Source organism: Gallus gallus, chromosome 9, assembly GCF_016699485.2.
Source record: "Gallus gallus isolate bGalGal1 chromosome 9, bGalGal1.mat.broiler.GRCg7b, whole genome shotgun sequence".
Lineage (NCBI taxonomy): Eukaryota > Metazoa > Chordata > Aves > Galliformes > Phasianidae > Gallus > Gallus gallus.
In genome coordinates this window covers 5,323,177-5,335,231 of record NC_052540.1, presented here as the reverse complement: position 1 = coordinate 5,335,231, position 12,055 = coordinate 5,323,177, and the positions used below count along the sequence as shown (strand labels likewise).

The 12,055-nt window shown below is 42.3% G+C and overlaps 1 protein-coding gene across 14 annotated transcripts in view; it reads left to right on the top strand.

Annotated features, from left to right (window-relative positions):
* The window catches only part of PIK3CB (phosphatidylinositol-4,5-bisphosphate 3-kinase catalytic subunit beta), a 111,564-nt gene that overhangs the window by 49,334 nt on the left and 50,175 nt on the right, over positions 1 to 12,055 (top strand).

The window sequence follows — 12,055 nt, the reverse complement described above, 5'->3', positions numbered from 1 at the left end:
TGGCCTGTTGTGCTTGGTAGCAGCAGAGCACAAGTTATTCAGTGAACTTTTTCACGACTGACAGTTTCTGTGACAGCCGTGCAGGACAGAGAACCTGAAGTCAGCACCATTTGTAACAGGTACTTGTTTGTTAATGAGTGTTTGTGTTCATGTTGATGTGCCCAGAGCATTAATACCTGTGGTGTCAGAGACTGCATCTCAGATCTCATTTTGTTTGCCTCAAATGTGAGGACCTGGAATCCCGAGGGAGGAGAAATGTCAGCGTTAGTCCGGAGTGCACTGAGCTCTGTTTTGTGGCCGTGCTGATGGCCCTTGCAGGGCTGCTCACCGTATGAAAGCTGCAGTGTGTTTTGCTGGGATAACTACATCAGCTCTTGTGGCAAATACCAACTTAGGTTAGAAACAGAGCAGAATTTGAAATTAATTTAAGAATTCACAATAAAAACCTGTAATTGCACAGTTCTGCTTTGTGACACGAGGTCTGTGCCTGCAATCCGGGCTATAATAGTGTGGTGGGGCTGTCCGCAGTCGCAGAGTGTGCAGTTACTGAAGCTGAGGCTCTGTGTTTGTGCAGTGTCTGAGGTGTCCGCTGCTTTGTGTGCAGCACTGACCCAACTGCTATACAGGCTGTTGTTTTTACATGAGTAAATCTTCATATCTGAATATTCGGTGGAAGTACATTCAGGAATGGGCTTCCATTTGCACGGGTTACAGTTGCAGGGTGAGGCCCCAGCGAGTAAACAGGCTGTGAATGTGTTGTGAGCAGAATAATCAGATTTACCTGCTGGCTTCACAGATAACAGAAACAATAATGGAACTGACGATGTCAAAAAGCTTCCTCTGACAAGGAGTGAGATAGGAGCAGTTGCACCACCTCCCATGGATTTGTTTGCTCTGTTTCTTGGTTTGGCAGCTCTGGGTAGCCAAAGTTTCATTGCCAGCGTGCTGCAGGATGTGGCCTCAGGGACTGCACGCAGACAGAGGGCTGTCTTTGGTAAGGTGTCTGCTATCTCCGCTTTGTGGCTTTGGCCCAGACAAAATGCCCCAAATGTTTTTCAGTTGCTTTGCTTAGTTATTTATTCGAAGGTTTGGGGGCAGATGTGATAACGTTTGTTTATTTGTTTGTTTGTTTCCCCACTTAAGGTGGAATTAATCAAAATTACTGTTTTGACTTTGAGGCAAAGTCTACGTGTATGGAAATATTTTTCTCTATCTACTTTAAAAAGAGCATCAAAATGAGTACCGTAATTACTGTCTTGCTGCAAAACTTACCTTATATACACTTCACTACTTTCTTTCAGAACTATTAAACACACATGCTTTTGATAAGCAGTGTTGTTTTTAATGTTCTGTATGAAACTGAACTACAGGAAGTTTTCTTCTGCTTCCATATACCTTGGTAGCAGAAGCAGAATATATGGATTTGCAGTAGTTACTCTGATCTTTAGATAAGTGTTGTGAATTCTGCATCAAGCTATCCTAAAAGAAATTCCATCCCAGATAGCAGTACCAGTCTTATGCTTGTGCAATTTAGTCTGTGTGTGCTGTAACACCGAACTGCTGTACTTCTGAAGTTCAGTTGCTAAATGATCCCAGATTTTTTATTTCTTCACATTCATTCATTTATTTTATTGTTAACACAAACTTGTGAGCAAGTGAGGTAGGGTGCCTCGGGGCAGGGGTGGAGGGAGCTGACCTGGTGAAATAGAGCTGCCTCTGAAAGTGAGCGCTTCCTGACAGGTCTTGAAGAATTGTGAACACTGCTCATAAAATAGCTGTATAAATACTCGTCTGCAGAAACTGTGGCTGAATGGTACAGATATTTCCTATAATGGAAAAAGAATTCGTGTTGTGGGTTGAATTTTTGTGTCTGTATGTGATGGTATATTGCATGAGTTTACTTGTAAGAGGAGGAGGTGAGAAGCCTGTGAGTTCTGATTTCTTTTTATGTGCCTTACAAGTAATAAGAGCATTTATGTTACTGTCTTTTGGAAATGGAGTTTTGGGGTATACTAGTGTTTTAGAGTGCGTATTCTAAACTTCTTTTCCCGCTTTTCTTCTGAGGCTTTTGTTTCTTGTTGTGTCCAATGTAGGAAACAGATTTTTGTCCGTGTCTTAAAAATTTTTATCAGTTCCAAATTAATTGATGAGGAGTCCCCTGGGACCTCAGCCTTTGCCCTTCTTTGGGTCACTGCTGTACTTCCCTTGCCCCCAGACCATGCATTGACTGGAGTTAGAAGTGTGTGGGGATGCTAAGATGGGTTCAATGATGCAGGTCTTGAGGTTGGATCAAATGGTGGCATGTGCATGGGAGCTGAGTTGGGTGGTAGGGGTGGAGAAACACATTTATGGAAGACATGAGAGCGTCTGCTTTAGGGATGTTGTCAGTTAATAGGAATTAATAAGAGTATTAGCATCTCTTTGGTTTTATCATGCCATATTGTTATGAAGCGTTTGCCATTTTTCAGTGGTTTTGGAGGTCCTTCATTGGTCTGTTTGAATACACAGAAAGTGTAAACAGAGAAGTGGTGTATTTCAGAAATAAACATAGGAACTGTCAGCTGCTCAGCAAAGCTTTTGTGTTGAAAGTGCAATAGCTGCTTTCTGTAGGATGGACTTGACATTTTCAGAGGTTTGCAGCACTGCTCTCAGATGATTTTATGACACATTTAATTTACCTGCCCAACTTGGGCCAGTTCCTCAACGGGATGCTCTGGAAGGTATGTGGGGAGGATTGACTGAGTCATAAGCAGGGTTCCTTGGGCAGAGAAGTACTTAGTGTGATAGACAGACATATTCGGGTTTGAATATGGAAGCTTCACGAATCTCTTGTGCACCCTCCTGACGTTGGGACCGAGCCATGATGTAAGGAGATGAAGCATCTGCAGAGCTGTTCAAAGCTGTTTACTCTAAGGAGTGATTTCAGTGTGAAGGGCACGTGTCTGGGTGGAGGAGAGCTGTCTGGTAGGTACTTGAGGAGTGTATTTGGGAATTGGTGTGATAAGTGCTGACTGGAAGGTGGTGAGCAGTAATTGTGAACCCACTTGAGTGAGGAAAGGCATCCTTAGTTGGGCACATTGTCAGCAGCAAGTGATACATTAATCTTTGGCACAAAGCTCCTTTACTTTCGGGTTCATAACAACACAAGTGAGAAGAGATCAGCAGGCCTTTGCAGGCTGATATTGTTCAGCCTCTTTGAAATATCCCTGTCAGAGGCACAGAGCGCCTTTGACAAAAGTCCTTTTGTATTTTATTCCAAATAATAACTAAAACCCCCCACAACTTTCTATTATACTGATAGGCTGCCTCCATCTATGTAACTAACATTTATTCACATAATTTTATTATGTTTGTACAGTTTTATTTGAAACTTTGTAATATCACAAAACTTCAAATGGTGTTTAAAGATGAGGGGATACCACTTCTAAATAGGTTTTAACAAATGTGTGGGATGTGGTGAGTGTTCATCCTAGACCAGCTTTGCTTCCTGGCACTCCAGAAGTACTGATTATGCCTACTGGTAGTGTTAGTCATATTCTAAAATCATTTCTCAATTAAGAATGTTCTTTATGTTTGAATTAGATGATATGCGTATGTTTAAAATTCTGCGAAGCTCAAGATAATGATCTTTGTGCTTTATCTGAGTGATAAGAGCATATATATGTTTTACTGTCTTGTTGCCGTAAGTATCGGGGTACCATTTTAAATACTGAATGTGACTCTGCATAGCTTGTTAGAGTTCAGCTGATCCAAGTACATACAAATCCACTATTTGGCTGGCTTCTACCTCTCCTACAATTTCAAATCTAGAGCACTGCTTTTCCCACACCGTTATCTTGACTTCCTTTTCGACTTCCTTTTTCTGTTTTGGTAGTAGTTTCTACTCTGGGTGCTGTAAATAAGGCTGGTGTATGAAGAGGCAAAGCACCAAGCATAGCAGACAGGTACTGTACAAAAAAAGGTTATTTGTAACTAACAGTGTTCCTCAGGGGCTGGTGCTGGGTCCGATCTCATTCAACATCTTTGTCAGTGACTTGGATAGAGAGATAGAGGCTGCCCTCAGCAAGTTTGCTGATGATATAAAGCTGGGAGGAGTGGCTGACACACCTGAGGAAGAGAGAGGATGTAGTCTCCTTCTCTGGAGATGTTCAGGATGCAGCTGGATGCCGAGCTGCATGGCCTGCTTTAGCCTCCCTGTAGGGTACCTGTTGTAGCAGGAGGTTGGACTCGATGATCTCTTGAGGTCCCTTCCAGCCCCTATGATTCCATCATCTGACAGGAATTAGTTCTTAATGAAAACCAACGTTTACAGGAATGTGGAAGCAAAACTAGACGTAGTATTAAGACCACAATCAAGCTTTTCCCTTATCATTGCTCATCTGAATTTTTAATAATTTCATCCAGATCTGCATCAGCTGTGTAGGTTTTGAAATTGAATCCACGTATTGGGTGCTTTCATATTTTCTGTTACTGCAAAAACACTGGATTCCAAGTCACGTCCACCATGAAATGACAGAGGTTCTTATCTCTTTCTACTTTTTAAATAAAGAACTTCAGTCTCGGTAATTTTTCCTTTACTCCATTTTGTTTAATGTTGAAGCTCCCACGTTAATTCTCCTGGGTGAGAAATGGTGTGGGTAAAGCACTGGCTGGGGACCTGCCGTAATTAGGTTCTGTTTCTAAGTGTGTCACACGGCTGCTGCTGGAGCTTGGAGAAGCTCAGTTATCGCTGTGTGTTCTCATCAGGGCATTGGGGATGGGCTGTTTCTTCCCTTTCTTTGGTGTCTTTGCTTAATAAAATTTTATTGCATTTACGTCCTTGAAGATAGGTATTATCTGCAATCACGGCCCTTGAAGCACTTGAGATGCTACTGTAAGATGAGTGCAAATAGCTAATTGAAAATTACTTTGCTGCTGCTAAGGCAGTTGAAATGTATAGCAGAGAAACATTATGCGCTTTGAATGGCAATGAAAAAGCTGTAGATGTATTTTTATGTGCCCTCAGTAAAAAAGCAACCACGTGTACGTCACCTCATATGATGAACTGTGCCAGCTGATGCACAGCCTGCCTTTGCCTGCTCTCCATGAAAAATCTCCCTTGTATTTAGAAAGTATTTTTTTACAGGAGGAATTATTTGTGAAGAGCAGGCATATGCAGACTGTAGTACAGCAGCTGGAGTCTTTTTAAAACATATTAGAAGATAGAATATTTATTATACTATTGTAAAGGGAAAAGAAATGCGATGGATGAACCCCCCTCTGTTTATATGCGTTTTCTCTATTATTCCTTTTCCAGTGAACTTGTGGTAGAGGTGTGGGAAAGCAAAGCACTTACGGCCTTTCTTTCTCACTGCAGCACATCACTGTAGTGTCCCTTGGTTATGCTCTTTTGAAGGTGATTCTTTTTTTTCTTTAAGGCCAGTACTCTAGAGAGTGATAGAAATGAAATAAAGTAAGGGTCTCGGAGCCAGACCTAATATAAACCAATTATTATGATGCTGCTTCATTAATGTAATGGACATAGTTGACCTGGAACGACACTTGATACTTCTGCTACGTTTTAACTGTTTGTCTGTGGGGTAATAAAGAGAGAGATATATAATTACAGTCTTCCTGAAAATTGGGTGGTCTTCAGAAATAGGAGTGTTCCTGACGCTTTGAGCCCACGCCTCAGTGTTTTAGTGATGAACGGGTTTGGTTTACCCCAAGAACGATTTCTTGGCATGCAGCAGCAAATGAAATGGTGGAAGTGTTGTTTGATTTTCTGTTTTCTGTGAAGTGCTTTGCTTTCTGCGCTGTACTTGTGAGAAATAAGACTGGGCTGTGGGGGGACTTCCATGTTTGCTTTCTGATTTGTCGTGGGAGAGATCTTGAAAGGAAAGGCGTTAGGGGAAATGCTGTTCAGGTCTTTTCTTAAGATGTGTACCAGGAGCAAGTTTTTGTTACCAAGTGCAGTGATGCCATTTTTAGTTTAGTGGAACCATTATACTCCTCCACACCTTGCCTGTGGGAGCAGCTCTGAGCATTTGCTTTCAGTCCAGCCCTCCTCGGGCTCCTCTTCAGCCTTGTGGTTTTGGAGCTGTTATACAGAAATACAAGAATGCTGTCTTTTATTCTTTCCACCTTGCTTTTTGGGGTTCATCCCAGTATCGGGAATTATTTTGCAATGGGATCGTATTGAATACGTTCAAGAATTGTTCTTGATCTGGTTAGTGCTGTTCATCCAACAGTATCTATAGTTGTAATTCACCTGTGGTGGAGCCCTGCCAAGCAGGTCACTCTTTTTGCAAAGGATTCCCGGAGTGCTTCTGCTCTGTGCCAGTGTTCCCATCATGCAGGGTCAGAGCTGCTCAGCTCTTTGTGCAGGTGCACAGGCTGTGCATGGAAGGGCATGCTTTTACTCTGTGAGAAGTAGGTCTGTAGGAAGAGGTCAATTTTTAACTTACTGAAACTTCGTTAATGAAGGAATCTGAAAAATGCTGTGTAGTATATGTTACTGTGCTGAGCCTTGCAATTGATGAAACTGAAGGGTTTTTGCTTTCTTTTTGTAATTCTTGGTAGCATAGCTACAAGCAGTGGAAAACGTTATCACTGTTTTCAAAACTGACTTTCTGAACCCCATCTAGGTTTGAACTGTTGACTTGATAAGAGAAAGGTTGTTTTGGTCTTCATTTGCTTCTAGTCTTCTCACATTTGGGGCCCTTTGATAATATCATACTATGTAACCTCACACTCGAGTTGTTAGATTTCTTTTTCTGAAATAAAATAGGAAACAAACAAAAAACCTCCCACAAGCAGAGCCATGTATCAGCATACTTGTGGTGGTGTTCTTCCTGTGTTTGGTACTTCATAACTTTCAGAAACGAACCTGATTAATTAATTAATTAATGTTAGGGGAGGGGCAGAATTAATGTTCTGTTGTTATTTTTTAAATTAAGTTGGTGATGCTATTTGTCAGCTCGAAGCCATAGGGGTCTTTGGTAGTCACACACTTTTAGCGTTAGAGAATGGATGTAGCAGTTGAGTGAGATGAGATCCTTTATGGAAATAGGTTTTGGGAGGCGGTTTGTGAGTATATCCTGCAGTGCAAAACCATAGGTAATGGAAGGGATAAAAGAATCTGCTGTAAACAAAGGTATCAGTGCAGAGGTTTGTATTAGAGCCTGAAAAGTGATTGTCTTATTTTGTCTTAGAAAATTGGATCTCGGGGTCACTCTCAGATTCATTTCATGTTGTATATTGTTCACTGATTGCCACTGTACGGACCCATCTTAAATTTATTCATAAAGAAGAGAGGGAAAAGGGGGATTGTAAAGCTGCCATCATTTCCAGGTCTCAGAGAAAATGGAAGAATTAAGCCAGAAGCTGAAACTCGTATTCCAGCATGCTGTAGTTTTCTGTTCAGTTCTGCCTGTGCTCCCCCTCTCATTTAAGTGCCTGTGGGTTTGCTGGTGAGCAGTGATGAATGGGAACGTGGCTGTCCTAGCTCTCCTCAGCCCCTGCTCATCCTGCTCCAGAGTTCCCCTTTCAATTCTGTAGCAGAGCTGAGGCTCTTGGAGGGTTTCTGTACTCACACTGAGCCAAGTCTGTGTATTCTGGCATGTAACGTGCAACTCCTTTGGTGCTCTGAGTTTTCAGCAACAGAATACGAGGCAGTAAAGTCTCTCTACCTGAAAGAGGAGTGAGTGAGGAGCAAGAGCAGATGGAAACACACAGCATTTCATTAACCACTAGAGCCTGTAGATTTGCTTTTGAGTGCTGAATGTAGCTGAAGGTAAACTGCATTTGTTACATGTTGGAATTTTTCCTCCCTCATCACAGCAAGGATTGTTAGTGATGACTTTTAGTTCGGGTAATACTCACTGCATGTTAGTGATGAAATAATCACTGTTGATATTTATCATGTAGTAATATGTGGAATTAAGCAGCAAGCTGGACTGCTGCAGGATGTCTTTGAAGTACATTTAATTTGACTGTGCTGTGTTAGTTCAGAATCTGTTGCAATCCACTCTTTGGAGGTTGTTTTAGTCATAAAGAACAAGGCCCTTAAAGCCGGCACTGGGAGCAAAGTGGGTAGTGGCTTCACAAAATGGTTCGTAACAATCAGCTACTGAAACATGTATTGTTTAGCCTCACTATTTAACTCTGTTAATGGGCTCTCGTTTATATAAAATTAAGTATGCACACTTAAAAAAGCGGAATTTAGGAAGTAAACAGCAGTAAATTTGCACGGCTTCACCATATTAGGCATTACCAGTGGAACAGGGAAATGAAACTCTGGTGTCTGAAAGTACTGAAGAAAACAGCCTGCATGGAGAAGATCACAGGAAACAGCAACCAAGGGTCGTCCTTTTCTTAGTGTTTTCAAGTAACTAACTTATGGCCACAGGATCTTTGCAGCACCAAGGTGAGGGCTCCATCTTTAGTTTCTCTGTGTAAAATGCACATGAATATTTATTGATTTGGTAACTTTTGGATGGGAGCACTAAGATTTGTTTTGGAGTGCTTCTGTGTCTGTGGGACAGCAGCGAGAAGAAAATGCGTTACCTAGAGAGGCCACATCCAAAGTTGTGACAAAATGCTTTGTCAGAGCATCCTGAAGATGTTCCAAAGAGTTTATGACAGAGGGAATGTCTGAATTTAGAATGGACTTCAGTTCATTAAATGAATATAAGATTTCTTTATCAAAAAAACAGTGATGGGGAGGTAATGTTCCTTAACAACTCCAGCTGACCTGGTGTTCTGTGCTACACCAAATAGCTAACTTCAAAAGTCAGTTTTAGAACAAAGTGTGAGCCATAGTTGTGCTGTGGTACAGGTCCAAAAGAACCAGAACATTGCTCAGGCCTCACATGTACAGGAATTGCTGTGCTGCATACCCCCTCCCAGAGGTTTCCGTGTGTAAAATGTGATTTTTCTATTCTCAAATTCTGCTTTATAATGAAAATCCATGCGAGATCAACCTTTTTTCTGGCACTCAATCTATTTGCATGTACTGAAAGACAGAGTTTTGCAGTGTGAGTGCTGAGGGTGTGCAGTGATTGCAGACTGGTGGTTGGCAGCTCATTAGCTGTTGCAGACACTTCAGTGTACGTGCTGGGGAATTGCACAGGGTGACGGATCCTTTTGCCTCTGCCTGCACTGCTCCCCAGCAGTTCAGCTAGCTGAGCCTGCAGCCTTGGAGCCTCACACTGCAGCATGTGCAGGTATGGATTTGTTGAAAGAGGAGCACTGCTGGTGTGATTGCAGAGACTGCAGCTTCCAACTCTTCGCTTCCGTACAGCGGATACGGAGAACTGGAGTGAAGTACAGCACCACTTGGGGATGTTAGTGAGTGGTGGCTCTGACAGGAGGTACGAGAGCTTGCATATATGTACAAATGGGTCTGCTCAATCCGAATGACTTGTTCTTTGTCACCAACTTTGCAGCTACAGAAACAACCAGCTGAATAATCACTTGTGCCCTAATCGGGACTGGAAGTGGAAATGAGCTGGAAAATGTTACTCAATTGACTCTGTGTTTATGAATCAATATAAAGCAAATCTAAGCACTTGTTTGTGAGTCATCAGAAATCAAAAGAACACTGCTGTTTTTATTTGATGGTCATGTGCAGCCTAGAACATTGTGATTTGAGCTGCCAAGCACCCTCACATCTGACACATTCTCATGCCCAGAATCTCTCCAAGGATGTTGTGTATTCTGCAATTGCTATTATCAACACAGACTGCCATGCAGCCCTCTCCAACACCGAGTGTGTCTGCAGGGTCTCCCACTCACAGAGAGACTGTGCTAATCTTGATTTCAGTGTGCTGCTCTCAGATTCAGGGGATGGTAGATTGGCTAACAGAGACAGAGGGAAAAACTCTCTGTCTGCCAGTCTTTTTTTTTGTTAAGCTTCACTAACAGTGAGGTGTTCCACTTCTGCTTTGCCCAGAGGCATTTCTTTTCAAGGTGGCAGAGCAGAAGAGAAACACTTGAATCATTCTTGGATTTTTTTTTTAAGTGGTTGGACTTTGTTTTGTTTGTTTGCTTAGGCTCTTGTTTGTTGATCTTAAATTGCCATATGAAAGTTGCTGTCCTTTTCTCCTTTAGCTGAACGCCTTTCATTGCTCATTGCCCATAAGAACTCTTTTGATTGTTTTATTGTCTTGGTTGTAAGGGCTAAAGATTGTCCTACCATCTCCTCTCATTCTAAACCAGAATGCATAGTGGGGTTACTGGGTTCGGTAGCCCTAAGTGCCATCAGGATGGATCACCTTACACAGTTAGGATACCAAAGGGAATTTCACAGTGGTGAGCCACAGCATGCTGAGGCTATGAGTAAAGTGAACATGGGGCTGTTTCTGGGGGTGAGTCACAGCCGCTGGGAGCAGAGCTCCTGCTCTGAACCACCCCTGGAGAAACGTAACCGTGATCGCTGCTTCTGCTTACTGAAGACAGGTAACTGAATTTAGCTTCAAATCGCATTGCTGGTGTTATGCATTTAACTTGAAGAGGAACACTGCCCCACATTTTTTAAAGTTACTCATAAAAATGCTTTGTGGTCTTTGTTTTGTCCATATTAAGAAAGGAAAAATAGATCAGGGCTGTAATTGACCTGTAGTTCTGACACAGATCTCTTATGCAACTCATTTGGCTTAGACCTAGGTATCCTGTAGTTTCTGTCTCTGCTTGTTTTGTTTTGTGTTATTATTTTCTGTGGCTATTTTTATGTGATGAGAGCTTACAGCTATATGCCTATTTTGGTTTGCTTATGAAGATTTTGCGTGAGATAAGTGGGCTTCATAGAACAATCAGTTGTTCTGCATTGTGAAGTGAGGTAGTTCAGAACAGGCCGAGGCTTTTTTGGTTTTGGTATTGTTTTTGTCCAACTATTAACAATGATTAAAGTGGAACATATAAGGCAAAACACTGCTGTGTGTAAAACAGTGTGCTGTTCGTTATCAGTCAAAATATTTTATCTTGATATTAGTGCATAAATAACTGCCACCTCTCCTGTTGAAGTGTTGAAAGGCACAGGATGATCCTTCTGTGTGCTTCTATTGCTTTGCAATATCTTGGAGATAATTTTTTCAGATTCAGACTTTCAGTTGGATTTTAAATCTGGGCTGTGCTGTGCAGTGTGTGGCATTTGGAGGTTGCTGGGATGTAACCAAATGTGCACTGCGACAAGCTCTTTCTCTGTGTTAATTCCTGACCTTGTGTCGTGGCTTAATTACTGTGAGTGAAAGTTCTTGAAGAATTTTCTGCCTATTGCTGCTGAAATGGAGGACTGGGATGGAGGAAAAATACATTGCTTTATTTTACTCAATGTTTTGTTCACCGAAAGGTGTTTGTTTACTGTATTCTCTGATGATTAATCCTTGTCGTATCTCAGACTCACTAAAATACTGAGTTTCATCATTGCTCAGTGGATGCTTGGGAACTAACTGAGCCTGACAACCACTTGTCCAGTCCTCAGTGATATCGAGAGCATGAAATGCATGAGGCAGCTTTGATGTGGTTGAAGATGCGAAGCAAAACCTGTTTAAACCCTACCTGTTTGTTTTTGTGTGTACAGCTGTCCGAAACGTCTGCTCATCCTTTCAGCAGTGCTCCTGGTGCCTCCGCAGCGCCTTCTTCCAGTGTAGGTCTATTACAGAGAGGAAGGTGGCCAGGCAGTGGCTGTCTCGTGTCACTCAACCCTCTGCAGGCTCTGTAACCTAACGCACACCGGGAGCACTCTGCTCTCCAGCAAATGGTTTCTGTGTATGCCCTGGCAGAGCTTGTGGGCAGCCTGTCAGGTGAGTCTTAGAGCTGTTGTAGCGGTTGGCAGAGACCAATGAGGGAGGCCCCAGTGCTGATGTCCAGGTGGCAATTCAGGAAAAGGTATGTGCTCATCAGAGCCCAGGTTGTGTTCACTGCTTGAGGCCGTTGCTTCAGTCCTTATGGCTTTTACTCTGTTTCCAAAGACTGTGTTTACATGCCTCTTGATGTGGTTGGGGTTCCGCTAGCTGTCGTGGCAATAGGCCAGCGGAGTTTGTACCTTGGGCTATTTTATTATATAGTCATTAAC